This window comes from Myxocyprinus asiaticus, chromosome 13 (genome assembly GCF_019703515.2).
Source record: "Myxocyprinus asiaticus isolate MX2 ecotype Aquarium Trade chromosome 13, UBuf_Myxa_2, whole genome shotgun sequence".
Lineage (NCBI taxonomy): Eukaryota > Metazoa > Chordata > Actinopteri > Cypriniformes > Catostomidae > Myxocyprinus > Myxocyprinus asiaticus.
In genome coordinates this window covers 12,500,128-12,520,730 of record NC_059356.1, presented here as the reverse complement: position 1 = coordinate 12,520,730, position 20,603 = coordinate 12,500,128, and positions in this window count along the sequence as shown.

Here is a 20,603-nt window from a genome sequence, read left to right as displayed (position 1 = left end):
TGGACTTCAAAGACATTAGTCATTAATCATACAGTTCATACAAAATCTTTGTTTAAACACTGACCCTTAACACTTACTTAGTTTAATAATTTTAAACCATGACTTGCACTATACATAAGTAATATTGGCATTATATTCATGATGTTAGCCAGAGGGGAACTGGCCCCCACAGTGAGTCTGGTTTCTCCCAAGGTTATTTTTCTCCATTAACCAGCATCTTATGGAGTTTTGTTTTCCTTGCCACAGTCGCCTTCGGCTTGCTCACTGGGTTTCTAAATACAATTATTACTGAATTACTTATTTTTAAACACAATTCACAATCGTATTTTATCAAACTACACAATGATGACTCTAAGATATTATAGATATTACAGTTTCATTTCATTTCATGCATGATCTTCTGTAAAGCTGCTTTGAAACGATGTGTGTTGTGAAAGGCACTAAACAAATAAAAATGACTTGACTCACTGCAGATTCAAAATTGTAAGAGTAAAGTTACAAACATTTGTTCATTTATGATTGTTGATGCACTTAAGTTACTATAATTATCTCTGTGTTTACCTTTGAACTGAACAATCAGGCTTTTAACATACATTACTTACAGGTATTTTTAGGTAACTTAAATTAGTCCAGTGCATGAGTGGGGGACCCCAAGAGCTCTGACACAATTCAAACAATGCTTGCAGATGCCATACTATAACTATACCATTTCACGACCGAAAAGCATGTTTCTCAATTGACGGTTACTCAAAAGCAGCCAAATGTTCGCAAATACTGTATTTCATTATATTATAATAGAAGCTTTGCCAGTGACTGATTTTTTGGAGGTCTTTTCACATGTTCGACACTTCATGTCTATTTAAACGAAGTGACGCCCATGCCCCCTCTCTCTTTTTTTCTCCCCTCACCTTATTTTGTTCATGATTGTTTTTCAGTATAGACCTATCTCAAACTGTTTCATGAAGTCTTTTCTTGTGTTTCCTCTCAATCTGACACACCTCAGACACAAACCCAAGTGTCTCTGCAGTCAGCATCTCACTGTTATCCTGCCTTTTCAGTTTTTCTCTCTGTCTGCTTTGTTTTTCTATCAAATTCTCACATCTCCACTGAGCCCAATTAAAATTTCCCAAGCTTTTTAAGTCTAAAAACAAATTAACCTTTCATGACTTTTCAGGTTCAGCAAGTGCTGATTTAACTTTTGTATTTTAGTTATCATTATTTTCACATAATTTTTAGCAATCTTTTTTCTTTAGTAATAAGCAGTGTCATTTGCTACAGGATGGTCACATCACAGATAATGCAGTTTTCTAATATGTACAGTATATGTATTGGAGGCAAGGGAGTCAAAATACAGAATCAGATGAGAAAATACAGTAGTATAGAAAATAAAAAACAAATACATTTAAATAAAAATTAAAATAAAAGATCAAAAACTGTTCATCCATTAATTTAGTTAAAGTAGCACTTTCCAACAGCAACATCATTAGATGAAATTTCAGAGGAATACAGCATCTCTCTCACCTACCTTGAGCTCATTGAGTTCTCATTGGGGTCCAAAAGTGTGGTGTTAATGTGAGAGGGGTAACAACGAAATACAGGTGATGAGTCACATGAAAAGAGGCAGTGCCTGAACGCTGCTGTCAGTGGGATTATGCCTCCCTTTCATGTTTGAATTTGGGCAGCAAATCAGCTTTAATTAGTCAAACTGGTGGAAATGAACAGACTAATTAAAAAGTAAACAACTCACCCACTTGGACATTACCACTTTCGGTCATGTCCATATAGCAATGAATTTGAAATTATGATTGGTCAGTGAGTCAGTTTTTCATGATCACGTAGCTTTGTTAAAGGTGCACTTCTGTGTCTGTGATAGTATGTATACTTTTTACACTGTTTACCGAGGACTTATCAATAAATCTTCAGAAAAGTAGGTGATTAATATTAAAAATAGATGAATAAGAGTTAACATTTAAAATCTAAGGAAATGTGCTTTTTACTATATTATTGGAAACTGTAAAAAATGGTAAACTGCAATTGTTATTTCTACATTATCTAACTCTTAAATTAGTTTAGAATTTATTTTAATTTTTTTAATTGTTTTTTTATTTTTTTGTGCATCCTGATTTTGGTGCATCCTAATGTTATCTGGTTAAATTATACATATATATATATATATATATATATATATATATATATATATATATATATATATATATATATATATATATATATTAGGTTGCCATATGAAACTTTGTTTTCAATAAAGCGTCTCTGATGGAGGGAACGAGACGTTGTATCGATGTAGTGACACTAGGGGTCAAACTTGGGAGCCCCAATCACCTCTGATATTTGAGAAAAGGCCAATGAAAATTGGCGAGTGGAATTTGCATGCCACTCCCCCAGACATACGGGTATAAAAGGAGCCGGCTTGCATTCACCCATTCAGGTTTGTGCTGAGGAGCCGAGACAGAGTCCTGGCCATTTCAGCAGGTAGTTCAGTGTTGTGGCAGGAGGGACACAACGTCTCGTTCCCTCCATCAGGGAACAGAGGTTACAACAGTAACTGAAACGTTCCCTATCTGTCACTCACTCGACATTGTGTCGATGTAGTGACACTAGGTGTCCCTATACAAAATGCCACAACCAGCTGAACTGTGTTACGTGGATCGGCGGTGCAGATGTAGGCAGGCTACCACGTGCCGGGTAACAAGTGCACACAGCCCCAGTGTAACCTACCCCATCGTAACCTACCCAATGCCCCACATAAGTTGCATAGTCCCTCGTACTATGCAACTTATGCATAGTTGCATAGTGGGGGGCACATACTTACATTGGGAATAGGTTGCGTCAGCTGTTTCGACCTTTCTCTCTTTTTAGGTGAAAATTCACTTAGCTGGGACCAAGATATATTCGCACCGGGGAAGATGTTCTTTTCCCCCATGGAGGAACGGACACCGCGAAGACCACATCCTGCCCGAAGGGAGGTTAACATGTGGAGAACACATCACATGGACTTACCAACGGGGAAGTACCACACATGGAAAGGAGTCCCGCGGTAGATACCTGGAAGGGAGGAGCTCTACAAGCGCGGCGACTGGTGGAAGACACGGGTTTACCGTCAGGGAAACCATACCATGGAGCACCTATCCCAAATACAGGGGCTGACCTGACAGGGCATACTTCATGATTACTGTGCCTGGCATCGAATTCCTCTGCCGAATTCACCTGCCGCAGGGTGCTGGGGGAGGAAAGACATCCAGGGTTTGCCGGTCCCAGGAACTCACATGGACAAAAAAGCACACATTATCCCCTAAGGGAGGGGAAAGGTGCTGAGTGCAAGCAGTACACCCAGCCAGCTGCCCGCATATTTACCTATTCGTACCCGCTAACACACGGGATGAAACTGGCTCAACCCGGAGATTGTAAAATCTCACAAAGGTATTGTGTGTCACCCAGCCTGCTGCTCTACAGATGTCTGTTAAAGAGGTGCCATTCGCCAAGGCCCAGGAGGATGCCATACTCCTAGTGGAGTGTGCTCGTACTCCCAGGGGCCACGGCGCGCCCTGGGCCTGGTATGCCAAAGCGATGGCATCCACGATCCAGTGGGCAATCCTCTGTTTGGAGACAGCCTTCCCCTTCTGCTGTCCCCCAAATCAGACAAAGAGCTGCTCAGAGCATCTAAAGCTCTCTGTACGGTCCAAGTAAACACACAAGGCATGTACCGGACACAGCAACGACAAGGCTGGGTCTGCCTCCTCCTAGGGCAGCGCTTGCAAGTTCACCACTTGATCCCTAAGAGGGGTAGTGGGAACCTTGGGCACATAGCCAGGCCGGGGCCTCAGGATTATATGAGAGTATGCCGGACCAAACTCTAGGCACGTATCGCCAACAGAGAATGCCTGCAGGTCCCCAACCCTCTTGATGGAAGTGAGCACAGTCAGGAGGGCCATCTTCAATGAGAGGGCTTTTAGCTCGACTGACTCCAGAGGCTAAAATGGGGCTCTCTGAAGGCCCAGCAAGACTACAGAGAACTCCCATGAGGGAATGAGGCACGGCCTAGGAGGGTTCAACCTCCTGGTGCCTCTAAGGAACCTGACGATCAGGTCGTGCTTCCCCAAGGACTTACTATCTACTGCATCGTGGTGTGCCGCTATGGTGGCCATATACACCTTTAAAGTGGAGGGGGACAGCCGCCTCTCTAACCTCTCTTGCAGGAAGGAAAGCACCGACCTGACTGTGCATCTCAGTGGGTCTTCACCTCGGGAAGAACACCATTTAGTGAACAGAAGCCACTTCAAGGCATACAGCTGCCTCGTGGAGGGAGCTCTGGCCTAAGTGATAGTGTCTACCACCGCCGGTGGTAGCCCACTTAGGTCTACAGTGTCCCATTCAGGGGCCAGACATGGAGGTTCCAGAGGTCTGGGCGTGGGTGCCAAATCATGCCCCAGTCCTTACTCAGGGGAATTTGCCAGGGAGGGGCTGTCACAGGGAGCATGATCTCTGAGAATCAAGTCTGGGTGGGCCAGTACAGTGCCACCAACATGACTTGTTCTTCGTCCTCCCTGACTGTGCAAGCAGGCTCACTGGGGGAAATGCATTTTGCGCAGGCTCTGGGGCCAACTGTGTGCCAATGCATCCGTGCCGAGTGGGGCTTCGGTCAGGGAGTACCATAGTGGGCAGTGGGAGGATTCCTGGGAAGCAAACAGGTCTACCTGCGCTTCGCCGAATCGACTCCAAATCAGCTGGACCACCTGGGGGTGGAGTCTCCACTCTCCTCTGAGCGTCACCTGTCACGACAGCGCATCCACTGTGCAATTGAGTTCACCTGGGATGTGAGTGGCCCGCAACGACTTCAGTTGCTGCTGACTCCAAAGGAGGAGATGGCTGGAGGGTTGCGACATGCAACGTGAGCGTATACTGCCTTGGCGATTTATATATGCTACCGTCGCCATGTTGTCCATCCCGACTAACATGTGCTTGCCCTTGATCAATGGCCGAAACCGCTGCAGAGCCAGCAATACCGCCAGCAACTCGAGGCAGTTGATATGCCAACACAGTCGAGGTCCTGTCCAGGAGCCTGAGGCTGCGTGCCCATTGAAAACGGTGCTCCAGCCTGACTTGTATGCGTCTGTTGTGACAACAACACGCCTGGACACTTGTTCTAGGGGAACCCCTGCCTGTAGAAATGCAAGGTCCATCCAAGGGCTGAATGTGCGGTGACAGATCAGCGTGATAGCCACGCGATGTGTACCACGGCGCCATGCCCATCTCAGGACTCAAGTCTGAAGCCAGTGCTGAAGTGGTCTCATGTGCATCAACCCGAGCAACGTAACCACCGCTGAGGACGCCATATGCCCCAGGAGCCTTTGAAATTGTTTCAGTGGGACCACTGTTCTTCCCCTGAATGACTTCAGGCAATTCAGCACTGACTGAGCATGCTCGCTCTTGAGGCGCGCTAACATAGTGACTGAGTCCAACTCCATCCTGAGAAAAGAGATGCTCTGCACTGGGAGAGCTTGCTCTTTTCCCATTTGACCTGAAACCCCAATCGGCTGAGGTGTCTGAGCACCAGGTCCCTGTGCGCACACAATATATTTCAAGAGTGAGCTAGAATCAGCCAGTCATTGACGTAATTGAGGATGCAGACACCCACTTCCCTTAGTGGGTAAGGGCTGCCTCTGCGACCTTCTTGAAGATGCGAGGTGACAGTGACAAACCAAAGGGGAGGACCTTGTATTGGTATGCCCGACCCTCAAAGGCAAACTGAAGAAATGGTCTGTGACAAGGCAAAATCGAGACATGAAAGTATGTGTCCTTCAGGTCTACTGCCGTGAACCAATCTTGTTGCCGGATGCATGACAGAATGCGTTTCTGCATCAGCATTTTGAACGAGAGCTTGTACAGGGCCCGATTCAAAGCTCGCAGGTCTAAGATTGGCCGCAACTCACTGCCTTTTTTTTCGGTACGATGAAGTAGGAGCTGTAAAACCCCTTCTTCATCTCGGCTGGAGGAACAGGCTCTATCCATGGCCATGGCATGCAAGGTGGAGGCGGCCTGTCCGGCAGCGCTATAAGCCTTGGCCATCAGGGACGACGTGAACAAGACCTTGGACGTGAGCCTAGGACGATTCTGCCAGGTGGCGGCATTTTACAGGCACAGGTGCACCGCAATTGCCTGCTCCACCTGAGGAATCTCTGTGTACCCACTGGTCACCCCACCATCGAGGGTAGTGAGAGCGGAGGAACTCACAAAATGGGACCGGGCAGTGTGCCCACCACGATTTCGTGAGCTCCTCATGCACCTCCGGGAAAAAAGCTCGGCTGTGTGTGGAGCTCTGAGCCCAGGAACCAATCATCCAGCCGCGAATGCTCAGGGCAGGGTGGAGGGTTCCACTCCAGCCTGACACTCGTGGCAGCCTGGGCAAGCATGGCCATCAGCTCCGCGTCGGCCTCTGACTGGACAATCACACGAGACGGTGGGAGCCTGGCCGAGTCCTCGCCGTCAGACTGTAAAAGCCTGCTCTCCGATGCTGTGATCGATACCTCGTCTTCTTCGTGAGCCCGAATGAGACATTAAACTTACCCTGGGGCGAGCCGCCTGACCCATCCATGAACTCGACCAGTGGAAAGGAGTGTTCTGGGGAATGGGATGTCCGTGGGGATTCTCCCAGCATAAATGCTCCCATTGAAGCCCCCAAATCACCCCCAGCGCTAGCCACCGCGGCCTTGTGCATGTAAGCAGAAAGACCAGGGCAGGGAGTGGCTGGAGTGGCTTTCCCTCTATGAAAGAAAGAAAGCCGTGACTGCAAAGTTGCCATGGTCATGTTCTCGCAGTTAGAACATGAACCATCCACGAATGATATCTCAGCGTGACTACGACCCATACACGTAAGACAGCGATCGTGGCCATCAGAAGCAGAAAGATAGCAACCGCACCCAGGAACTGCACATAAACGGAAAGGCATCTTTAAAAATACGCTTTCCGCCAGTGCTTACTCTTTTAGAGAAATAAACTCTTTTAGTGTGGCTGCCGAAGCGCCCAAGGGCTTTCTCTGCACTTATCTGTGCAAGAAGAGAGAAGCCGCTATAAAATGTGCTGTATATCCAACATCCTAGCCAATGCAGAATTGAAAGGAACACCAGTGGAATTTTAGCTTCACACTGATCAGCTCCGAAGAACAAATCTGAATGAGTGAATGCAAGCCGGCTCCTTTTATACCCGTATGTCCGGGGGAGTGGCACGCAAATTCCACTCGTTAATTTTCATTGGCCTTTTCTCAAATATCAGAGGTGATTGGGGCTCCCAAGTTCGACTCGTAGTGTCACTACATCGATACAACTTCGAGTGAGTAACAGATAGGGAAGGTTATTTTTCAAGCTAGATATGAGAGACTATAAAATTCCGATTTATGTCTACAAGGCACTATCTGGTCTCGCTGTACAATATATCAGTGACCTTGTTCTCCCTTACGCCCCCACCAGAGTGCTCAGGTCTTCTGATTAGCTTTTAGTGAGGGTTCCTCGTTGCCGCTATAGATCTAAGGGTGACCGTGCCTTGGACGTGGTAGGTCCTAAACTATGCAATAGTCTCCCTTTCCATGTGAGGTCAGCTTCATCATTAGCTATTTTTAAATCTTCTTTAAAAACATATTTCTATTCTGTAGCTTTTGAGTAGATCATTGAATAGTTTAAAATGGATAAATACATGATGCTGTATTTAAATGTTTTTATTTATTTTATTATGTTTTATATTTAATTTTAAATCAGTCTGTTTTTATATCACTCTGTCATTATTTATTTATTTGTTTGATCTGTAAAGCACTTTGGGTCAACTTCTGTTGTTTTTAAATGTGCTCTATAAATATTTAAATGTGCTATTTAAATCTCAGTCTGTTCCTCTGTGTCACACTGATTTGTCTCATAACAGCTTGAAGAGGGAACTCACTCTATTCTCATCACTGAACTAAGCACCAGCTGGGTATTTGGTTCATACAATACATTGAACACTTGGTTCATTGTACATTGATGCACACACAACTATGTTTTCAATTATCTTACATAATGTTATGTAAGTCTTAATGGGATATTTCACCCCCAAAAAATAAAAAAATAAACATAATAATAATTCTGCAATCATTTACTTGTTCCAAATCTTCTTTTTTTTCAGGAATACCCTGGCCATTCTTTTCCATATAATGAAAGTGAACGAGGACTGGGTCTGTCAAGCTCGAAAATGACAAAATCCTGACATTAAACTTTTGCATTTTATCTGGAATTTTATGGTATTTAGACTTAATTGGATTTTTTTAAATGACAGAATTATAAAGTTTTTATATAAAATACATAAAATGTATATTAATTTCACTTCTGTATAAACAAACTTTATTAATCAACAAATTAAGAAAACATCAGCTTGTGTCAGGCTTTTGGAGAATTTGCTGCCATCTGGTGAAAAAATAAATAAATACATGACATGACATGACATGAAATAACGCTTAAAGCTGGTAGCTATCCACAGTTTTCCTAAGCGACAACTGGGCGGTGCCATGATGATTTGAATTGCCTGTTTTCTGTTTCTGGTCACGATACGCAATGTAAAAACTACAGAAACGAGACAGAGAACAACAACCATTTAAGTTTTTTTGGAGTGAAAACAGTGGCGTATCCAGGACATTTTTACTGGGGTGGCCAAGATGGGGCACAGTCCTAGTGTGGGGTGGCAATACCGGGAGAACCTTTATGAATGGCACATGATCAAAATGTGTAAATATCGCATTGCTTTGCTTCAACATCTACACATGTAGAATAAATGAATTCTTAAACTCATGTTAGCATTCACTGAATTGTTTGTATTCAATATCAGACTGTTGTTTTGACATTTGACAGTTTTCTATTCCTGTTCTATTTCAACCTATTACAGTTTCTGGGAATCTCTGGTTATTTTAACATGACATCCGTTTTTAAATCAGTAATTGTTTAGGAAAAGTCAGTTCCACATTTTTAAGAGCTATTCTCATTGTAGAGAATTAATCTGCATATAACATCAGGTATAGTGTATAATCATAAAAAGATACAAGTACAGGTGATAACTGATTGAGGCACAATTCAATCAATCATTCAATCAATTATTCATTCATTTATTAGCTATAACTGCACTGTCTAGCAGAAATATTGTTAAATTGGGTACAAATCAGTGTGTGAAATTGGCTACGAGGGCTTATAGGTGTCTGTCTGGAAACCCCAAAATTGCAGATTGAGCTCTGAATACAGTAAAAAACAAAACTCTATTTACAGTGTCTGCTCAGGTTTATTTTCCACATATTCTGATAGCTTCAATTACTTTGAATATTACCAAATAAAATAGTTAGTCAAATCATTTGCGGCATTTAAGTGCAATTTGCCCTGCCTCTACATATTTAAAATGTCAAATAAGGTATAAAAACTTTGAAGATTTTATTGGTCTGACTGACCAATAATACACATAAAGAGCTCATAAATAACTTATGTAAAGATTTAAAGTACAGTCACAGCACAAACCCTTCCATTTCACACACAGGTTAGCCATATATATAACTTTAGCTATTGAACATATACATCTGTAAAACGCTTTACACACCTCCGTCATTAAATCAGAAAACATGGCATTTCATATTTCATGTCAATATAAAGATAACATGCTGAATGTGCTGTAGGGTCTAGCTTACTCTTTAACCTAACTACTGTAACAATGAAAAAATTTTTCACATTCACATGGAAATTCGGGATAAATTAAACGTTAGATTAGATGAACATACCTCTCAAATAACAGCTTTCTTTTTGACCACAAATCGACGTCGTCAACTCATTGGAAGTTGGAGGCAGACGCTAGCTTGTGTCAGCTTCGTGCTTCTGACTGACCATTATACTCCAGACCTGGCGCCCGCTACCCGCGACCTGCGGCACCTGCCTGGCCACCCGCGGCCTGCCCCTCCCACCACTGATCAAAGATCAGCTCACACAGCTTCAGTCCCACCACTACTATAATGGTCAGAAATGTAAAACTGATCCTTGGTCAGTGTGGCTCTAAATCAACAAATGACCTGAGATATCATCTTTGATTGACAGGTGTTTCTATTGGTTCTTCGTTCTTGTGTTGATGAACATGATGAACTACCAGTCAGTTCTGGGGTGGCCACAGGGTGGCCAATGAGATTTCAGGGGTGGCCCAGGCCACCACAGGCCACCCCCTAAAATCGCCACTGAGTGAAAATGAATTTCAGGTTCAACTTTTGCAGTCGCTGGCATAACAACTCATAGTTAATGATATCGTAACTTACCTTGAAAGACCATTGCTTAATGACATATACACACTCAAGTGAGGCACTGTCACAAATACGGTCATCTCGACTCTGTGAAGTATCGGTACAATGGAGTTACAAGTTTTCTTTCTTTTTTATTTTTGTAATTACAATTTTTACAAAAGTTATACATTAATCACCATACCTGCTAAGAATAAACACCAGTGCGGGTGAAACACAGACCATAAATTGGAAACAGGCGAATGGTGGAACACCTTCACATTCAGGAAGAAGGTGGACAGTGATCCATTGATAAAGATGGGCCTTGTCTCTGTAACCCAATGTTGAGACAAACTTAATTTCTAGATATATTTAATAAGTTATACATGTGAATATACAGTATACTTAGACATCATCAAAGACTATTATTTGTCAAATTTAGCATTTTTAACCACTTGTTTTGAAGCGTCAGTGTTTGTAATAATGTTACATTATCTTTCAAATTCAAACCTGGTGCTACAACTAGAGTAGAAGATATAAAGTAAGCTTTTGTTCTCTATTATTTTTTTCAAACATTAAAATTCAGTCTCACTGTAGAGTAACTTAATAAAAATGTAAAAACCATAAACAGATATGAACATTAATGAACAGTCCTGTTATAATTTGTGTATAAACATAAGATTTTGCAATGGCAAACTTGCAATTTTTGGCAAACATCAAAATTCAAATGAGTGACGTGAACAGCAATAATGCATAACAATAAACAAAGTAATCATAAAAAACACTACAGTAACAAGCAGTAAACAGTACAAAATGTTAAATTAAAATTTAAAAAAAAAAAAAAACAATGTCCTGCATTGTAGTCTCACCCATTAATTTCTTTGTGTTTGTGTGTGTGTGTGTTGAGTGTGTGTGTGTGTGTGTGTGTGTGTGTGTGTGTGTGCACACGCGCATGCTAGTGTGCTAGTGCAGCTAGAGTCTTACCCCATCCCCAGCTAACCACATTATGTGACCATTACCAAACTTTCATTGTGGCAATGTAACTGATTACATTGTGACAACTGGAAAAGTGAAATTCCTGGATTCGTTGCTACAACTTTACTTTGGAACGGTGCCAGTCCATCATGACAACGGTGTGGCAACTTCGAGGATCAGTAGTTTTTTGTTGGTAACCTGTTGGTAATTTTTGCTTTTAATGATTATTCTTTGGGAGGATATGCAGTATTCTAACCTAATTTATGTCCTCATTTGCCCAACATGAATTTATAAATGGTCCAGTTATGTATATGTTTCACAGTGGTAAACACTCGGCTGTCACAACTTTTTTTGGAGTGCGTTGCAATCATCTGATTTGAAATTATTTTAAATTATCAAACAATTTCACAGTCTTGGTGAGTCCACTGGTTTGTTCCATTTTGTCATTACATGTTCTCTCTGTTGGGTTCAGGTGTCGGTGGCTTGTGTAATCAGCATTGCCATGGAAGCCTTGATTGTTTCCATGGTAAAGCTGATCATTCCAGCTTTCTGCGAGCAAAAGCAATTAGTTATGTGATTACTTTTTTCAACAAAATTAGTAAAGTTGTCACATTTATGTGTTTTGTTCATGTTTTGGGTTCATGTCTTTTATTTTGAAAGTTTAATTCATGTTTCATTGCCATGTCATGTGATCTGTTCCCTCATGTGATCCTCTCTTGTTCCATGTGTTTTGTTCTTATTGGTTTGTGTTCATGAGTCTTGTTATCTTGTTATCAGTTCTGTTATGTCATTGCTTCATGTTTCATTGTCTTATTATTAGTTCAGTCTTGTGATTGGTTATCTTGTTTACTTGTTACCCATGTCTGTGTATTTAGCCCTGATGTTTGCCATTGTTCTGGGTCAGGTATTGTTTTGTGTAACGTAATTTAGAGTCAAGTCAAGTCATTTCTGTTTGTTTTGTACTCACGTTTGGATAAACTGCACTTTGTAAATAAACTGCACTTGGGTTCTTCACATCATCTCGCCTTCGTCTACCTGTCATTGCTAGCGACGTTACAGAATACTCGACCGCAAAATGAACCCAGCATCCAGCTTCTTCGTTTACGAGGATTATGTCAAGGAGTTTTGTGGTCTTTGCTACCATGTGGATTTTAATGAGGTGGCCCTAAAGACATTTTTCGAAATGGTTTGAATGACTTTTTGAATTATCTTATGCCTGAAGGCACTATTCCAGGGACACTTATTGACTACATTGACTATGCTCTTATGCTGAGCAGTTCTTCTTTCACTGTTGGAATTGCGGATGAGGAACTCAGCAATTCCACAGCACTCACCACACCTCAGCCCAAAGTCATAGCCACCATGTCAAAGTTCACCATCATGACCATCTTGTCAGAGTCCACCATCAAGGTTGGCATGCCACAATACTCCATCAAGGCTGCCAAGCCAGAGCCTCAAGTCATGGTCGCCGAGCCAGAGTCCCACGTCATGGTAACCGAGCCAGGGTCCCACGTCATGGTCGCCGAGCCAGGGTCCCACGTCATGATCGCCGAGCCAGAGTGCCATGTCATGGTCGCAGAGCTTGCACCACCTTCTGCCCCAGATCCTGAGTCTACTCCATGTCATGTCACAGCCAAACCTCAATCTGGAACATGCCATGTCACAGCCATGCCTCAGCCTGCTCCATGCCATATCACAGCCACGCCTCGGCCTGCTCCATGCCATGTCACAGCCATGCCTCAGCCTGCTCCATGTCATGTCACAGCCATGCCTCATCCTGCTCCATGCAATGTCACAGTCACATCAAAGTCTATTCCATGCCATGTCACAGCCACACCTCAGTCTGGTCCATGCCATGTCACATCCATGCCTCAGCCTGCTCCATGCCATATCACAGCCACGCCTCGGCCTGCTCCATGCCATGTCACAGCCATGCCTCAGCCTGCTCCATGCCATGTCACAGCCATGTCTCGACCTGATCCATACCATGTCACAGCCACGCCTGAGTCTGCTCCATGCCATGTCACAGCCACGCCGCAGCCTGCTCCATACCATGTTCCACAGTCCAGGCCCGCCTCTGCTCCACGGTCCAGGCCCACGCCTGCCTCTGCTGCACGAGCCAGCGCCCACACCTGCCATGGCCAACGAGCCAGCGCCCACGCCTGACATGGCCAATGAGCCAGCGCCCACGCCTGCTATGGCCAACGAGCCATCGCCCACGCCTGCCACGGCCTACGAGCCAATGCCCACACCTGCCACGGCCTACGAGCCAGTGCCCACACCTGCCACGGCCTATGAGCCAACACCCACACCTGCCATGGCCAACAAGACAGCGCCCACGCCTGCCACAGTCAACTAGCCAACGTTGCAAGCCTCATCCGTTCCAGAGCCAGTGTTGCAAGCCTTGTCCATCCCAGAGCCAGCGTTGCAAGCCTCGACCATCCCAGAGCCAGCGTTGCAAGCCTCAGCGGCCACGTTATGCCATGCTGCCATTCCTACCCCATCATGCCATGTTACCATGTCTGCCACGTCAAGAGACCCTGCCTTGGTCCTCTGAGCCTCCGGCTCCACCCTGGCCCTTTGAGTCTTCGGCTACTCTCCGGGTTCCCAGTTCTCCAGTTTCACCCCTCGAACCTCTCACGGCTCCACCTTCCATGGCTCCGCCCCTCGAGCCTCTCATGGCTCCACCTTCCACTGGCTCCGCCCTGGTCTCATGCTCCACACCTTGTTGTCGCCGATGTGTGCAGTCATGTTTGTTTACATTTGTGGTTATGTGGTTGTCATTCGGCACAAACAGCCACTCAAACTAAAGGTCTTCAAAGTTGTGAAAACAAAACTTTGTGTCTTACCTAATGTAACGTTATTAGCCTTCTCCCCTGTGCCTTGCCATGACGCATATATTCCATCCTCCTTGCCAAGAAAGTTGGTAAAATACATCCAGGTTTTCTGTGATTCCTCTCTTGTTGATTGAAACAGCATAGCTAATCCACTAATTATTTAAGCTTCAAAAGTCCACTTGCTGTCACAGTGATGGATGACAAACATGACTTGTTTAGAATCAGCTTTGCAGTTTTTTTTTTTTTATATATCTTGCATAAGATAACTTTGACTGTTTGCCCTTTTGAACTCTAATAATGATTGCTCTTTCATTGCCATGGCTGCTAACATTACCATTGCTAATTTGCTATTGTGTGCCTTAACTCCGCTCTGCCTCTGACATCACTCAGCTCATTGTGGCTCCGCTCCGATTTTCACCTTATTTCCCGCCCACACTTTCTCATCCTAATTTTACAATGTTGCAAGTCACAACACACACACAGCAACATCATCATCAGCGCTGTTTGATCACGGCCAGGTCTTCTCGGATCGATTCAGGTATTACACATAATGTTAAACCCGACCTGGACCCGGCTGACCGTATAAAACATGGATCCGAACCTGTATGGGTCCCGGGTCAGGTCTTGGGTCCTCGGGTTAGGTTGGACCCATGAAGACCTCTAACTCAAACAGTCTTTTCAAGCATATGATATGTTTATTTTATGTAACAGATGGTATCAGTAACCATGATATCAGTTTACTCCCAGTCAACAAAGCGCAATCTTTTCCATGCACGCAGCCGTCTCCTTATTAGATGGATGTGGCATGGGGGGGCATGGTCATGTGTCTGTCTTTGGGAGAGGAGGCTCGTCACCTGGGTTGTGATGATATCTAACACCTGTCTCTAATTATAGTGATGGTGGAGGGAGACTTCAAAAGGCACACCAGAGCATCAATATGGGAGAGGGACTTGAAAGCACAATGTCTATGAGAGAGAGAGACTGTCTATTGTTTAACTAACTAAATTTTTGTTATGAATGGTTACCATCCATGATGTGTCTGCTGAGCAACAAATTAAAGAGACTTACCTGTGAACTGTTTTCATTGTTTCCTGACTCCTCCATTGCCAAGAACTTGACCTTGTCACAGTGGACATGTGGTTATCATTCACACAAACAGCAACTCAAACAGTGTTTTCAAGCATATATATGTTTTCAAAATGATATGTCACAAAAGCACCTCAATAACAGTTTCTAATTCATGTACTCACAGTCAACACATCTTTGAGTGCGATCATCCGTTACACGCACACAGCCACGTCTGTTTACATTAGGTGACTATGCACTTGTCACACACACACACACAAATGCATGCACACACACTCACTATGAGATTTCGAACAGTGCAAAAGCAAACTGTACTCCTTAAATTATTTGTCCATTTCTTTTTCGGAGTGTCTATTTGCACCCTGGTGTAAATAGCATCTGCCACACAGGGCAGCTATTTGCACCTCAGTGGTCTGGTGAAACCACAGAAATATACAACAAACTAACCAATAGATGTCGCTGATGTGGCATGGGGTGTAAAGACGGTATGTGAATGTGTACTGTTGTCCTAGCAACCACGGTTAGAATCTGCCTTTATCCCACTCCTTTTCCCATCCGATTTTCTGTTTCCACTCTTAATACTTCCTTTAATACTATTTAAAATAATAGATACAAATTATTATATGAATTAATGAGTATCTGAAACGTCTTGGTTACTGTCATAACCACGAAATGCCACAACTAGCTGAACTGTGTTACGTGAATTGGCGGTGCAGGTGCGGGCCTGCCACTGCGTGCCTCGTGACAAGTGCACCCGGCCCTCACGTAACCTCCCCCAACGCTCCACGGGTGTTGTACAGTCCCCCGCACCTCGGGGACAAGCCGACTGCCCATAATGGGGACAGGCCACACCAGCAATGGCCTCTTCTCTTCTTTTTTCTCCCCAAAAAGTGGAAATCATTCAGCTGGGGCCATAAACGTCCGTGTCAGGGGGGGGTGTCCTTTCCCAAGAGTAAAGACACCGTGGAAATATGTCACATGGACTTACCAACCGGCAGTACCGCATGTGGAAGAAGGCCCCGTGGTAGGTCCTACCTGGAGGGGACAGAGCTCTACAAACACGCCGACCAGTGGCAGAGGGAACTCTGCCCAAGGAAGATGCGGGTTTACCAATGGGGAAACCGTACCATGGAAGATACATCACGCGGGGTTACTCACGGGCAACCAGTGCAGGTGGAGTACCTACACCAGTACAGGGCCTACTAGCACACATACTGGGCCGGCATCGAATTTCTCTGCCGAATTTGCCTCCCACAGGGCTAAGGAGGAAGGACATCCAGGGTCCACAGTCTCATGAACTCGGCTGGGGGGAAAAAGTGCATGTCTTCCCCTCCGGGAGGGGAAAGGCACTGTATGCAAGCGGTACACCCAGCCAGTTGCCCCACATACTTACCTGAAAAGTATGTAACTTACAGTTAACTTAAGTACTTAACTGAGGAGGTCCTCCCTCAGGGGAACTCACCAGGGAGGGGCTGTCACGAGGAGTGTGAGCTCCGAGAACCAAGTCTGGGTGGGCCAGTAGGGCACCACCAGGATGACCTGCTCCTCGTCCTCCCTGACCTTGCACAAGGTCTGTGCAAGCAGGCTCACTGGGGGATACGTATACTTGCGCAGCCCCTGGGGCCAGCTGTGTGCCAGTGCATCTGTGCCGAGGGGAGCCTCGGTCAGGGCATACCAGAGTAGACAGTGGGAGGATTCCCAGGAAGTGAACAGGTCTACCTGCGCTTGGCCAAATCAACTCCAAATCAGCTGGACCACCTGGGGGTGGAGTCTCCACTCTCCCCTGAGTGTGATCTGCTGCAACAGCTCGTCCAATGCACCATTGAGGTCGCCTGGGATGTGAGTGGCTCGCAACGACTTCAGTTGCTGCTGACTCCAGAGGAGGAGACAGCGGGCGATTTGCGACATGCGACACGACCATAAGCCACCTTGGCAGTTTATATACGCTACCGTCACCGTGTCATCCGTCCGGACCAACACGTGCTTACCTTGGATCAATGGCCGAAGCCTCCACAGGACGAGCAATATCGCCGGCAACTCGAGGCAGTTGATATGCCAATGTAGTCGCGGCCCTGACCAGGAGCCCATGGCTGCGTGCCCATTGCACACGGTGCCCCAGCCTCACTTGGAGGTGTCTGTCGTAACAACAACGAGGCTGGACACTTGCACTAAGGGGACCCCTGCCCGCAGAAATGCAAGGTCCATCCAAGGGCTGAACAAGTGTCAGCGGATTGGCATGATGACCACACGATGTGTGCCATGGCGCCATGCCCATCTCGGGACTCGAGTCTGAAGCCAGTGCTGGAGCGGTCTCATATACATCAACCCAGCGTGACAGCCGCCGAGGACACCATATGCCCCAGGAGCCTCTGAAATTGTTTCAGTGGGACCGCCGTTCTCCTCCTGAATGACTTCAGGCAGTTCAGCACCGACTGCACATGCTCACTCGTGAGGCGTGCTGTCAAAGGGACTGAGTCTAACTCCATCCCGAGAAAAGAGACACTCTGAACCAGGGAGAGCTTGCTCTTTTCCCAGTTGACCCAAAGCCCCAACCAGCTGAGGTGCCTGAGCACCAGGTCCCTGTATGCACACAACAGGTCTCGAGAGTGGGCTAGAATCAGCCAGTCATCGAGATAATTGAGGATGTGGATTCCTTCTTCCCTTAGCGGGCAAGGGCTGCCTCTGCAGCTTCCGTGAAGATGCGAGGCGACAGGGACAGACCGAAGGGGAGGACCTTGTACTGGTACGTCCGGCCCTCGAAGGCGAACTGCAGAAAAAGCCTGTGCCGAGGTAAAACCGAGACGTATAAGTACGCGTCCTTCAGGTCTACAACCGTGAACCAATCTTGATGCCGTATGCATGACAAAATGCGTTTCAGCATCAGCATTTGAACGGGAGTCTGTGCAAGGACCGGTTCAGTACTCGCAGGTCCAAGATTGGCTGCAACCCACCACCTTTCTTTGGCACGATGAAGTAGGGGCTGTAGAACCCTATCTTCATCTCGGCTGGAGGAACACCCTTCACCGAGGTGAAGCAGACGCCACTGAACCCGAGAGTCCGCGCCGTGACCTTTGTCGCCCAGAGGGCAAGATCGGTCACTGAGCACAGCTCCTGCATCAATCTCGGGTCAGAACTACCCTCGTGCAGTTCTCTTAGCGCCTTGGCTTGGTGAACCTGTCAGAGTGCCATGGCGTGCAGGGCGGAAGCGGCCTGTCCAGCGGCACCATAGGCTTTAGTCTCCAGAGACGACGTAAACCTACAGGTGCTGGACGGGAGTCTCGGGCGGTTCCGCCAAGTGGTGCCGTTTTGTGGGCACAGGTGCACCGCAACCGCCTTATCCACCTGGAGAATCGCTGAGTACCCCCTGGTAGCCCCACCGTCGAGGGTAGTGAGAACGGAGGTGCTCAGACACTGGGTCCAGGCAGTGAAAGGTGCCAGCCACGACCTCGTGAGGTCCCCCTTGCACCTCTGGGAAGAAAGGGACCGGGGCGTGGCGAAGCCGTGAGCGGCGCTCCAAGCCCTAGAACCAATCGTCAAGCCGCGAGGGTTCAGGGGGGAGTGGAGGGTTCCACTCCAGCCCAATGCTCGCAGCCACCCGGGAAAGCATGGCCGCCAGTTCCGTGTTGGCCTGCAACTGGGCGACCGCACCAGAAGGTGGGAGCCCCAGTGGAGTACTCAACATCAGACTGGACCAGCCTGCTCTCCGATTCTGCGATCGAGAGCTTATACACTTCGCGAGCGCCTAATGAGATCGTGAACTCGCCCTGAGACAAGCCGGCGGTCTCATCCCAGCGGGGCGATCGAGTGTACTGGGAAATGGGAGGTCCGTGGGGGGTAACCCAGCAGAGCGGCTCCCATTGGGGTCCTCAAATCGCCCCCAGTGCTAACCAACGCAGCCTCAAACCCGTAGGTTGAAGGACTGAGGCAGGGAGCCGCTGGGGTGGCTTTCCCTCTAACGAAGGAAAGCCACGACCGCAACGTTGCCATGGTCATGCTCTCCAATGCAGTGAGAACATGACATGTCCACGAACGCTGTCTCCCCGTGGGCAGTGCCCAAGCACATAAGACAGCGATCGTGGCCATCAGAAGCGGAGAGGTAACGACCGCAACCAGGAAATAAACACAGACGGAGGGCATCTTTAAAAAGATGCTCTCCGTCAGTGCCACTCTTTTAGTAGGGAAAATATACTCTTTTATTGCAAGAATATATACTCTTTTAGACTGTCGAAGCACCCAGGGGTGTTCTCTGCACTCCACTGGTGCGCGAGGGGGAGAAGCCACTGTAATGCGTCATAAATCCAACAGCTTTTGTAGAGGTGAATGGATCGGCGGAGGAATTTAGCTCGCTGAAATACAACCGCTTGGCTCCGAAGAGAAAATCTGAATGAGTGGTTGCGAGCCAGCTCCTTTTATACCCGTATGTCTGGGGGAGTGGCATGCAAATTCCACTTGCCAATTCCCATTGGCCTTTTCTCAAAGATCAGAGGTGTTTGGGGTGTTTGGGGCTCCCAAGAGTGACCCCTAGTGTTACTACATCGACACAACGTCGAGTGAGTGACAGATAGGGAACAAGAATTCAACAAACTACTCGTTTACACACTTCCCCCCTCTATTGCCGGCTGTGCGGTGTCACGCACAGAAATAACTCTTGGGGGCACTGCAGGGGAATTTAGACCCTACTCATGAAAAAGTTCAAATACTTTCTCCTTTCCCAGCTTAATATCCAGAGACAACTATAAGTAAGCCATCCATAGGTTAATTTTCTTGGAAATTCTAAGCTCTTTCTGTGTCGCTATAGAAAATTGCTCTGTTTGTTTTGAGTCACCTGCTTAAACCCTCCCCAACAACATTACTCAACCAATGGCATGAGTTGGGGGCGGGACTATCTCTTTGTTTGACCAATGGCAGATGAGTGGCGTATTATGAAAGCTGTTTTGAAAACACAGTTTATTTTTGCAATTCTGATGGTTGCGCTAGTGGTGTAGAAATAATATATACAATAAAATACAATGAAATACTTAAGCTTTAACAGTTCTTGATTTAAAATCATGGGATTTGTGCCTCTAATGCTTTAAAAAGTTATTGGAAACCAAAGTGTACCCTATTCGAGGTAAATGCCAGTAATTTGTAAATACTTTTCCACATCTTTTAGTTACTTATTTTTAAAAAAAGTTTAAATTGTTCTAAAATCAGTTCTAAAAAAAAGAAGTGTAGATTCCGTCTGGGCCTGGAGATCAGTAACAAAATCTCATGAAGTGGGAAAAGCAACACACACATACACACACACACACACAAACACACACAAATGTGTCTTTGATAGCAAATTCCAAACCCCTCTGTGGGGAGTACGTGACGTTTCCTGGAGTTTTTTGAGGCCACCTAAAGTCAGCAGTTCAGTGATACGCTGCTTTGGCCAGGGCCGTTTTACC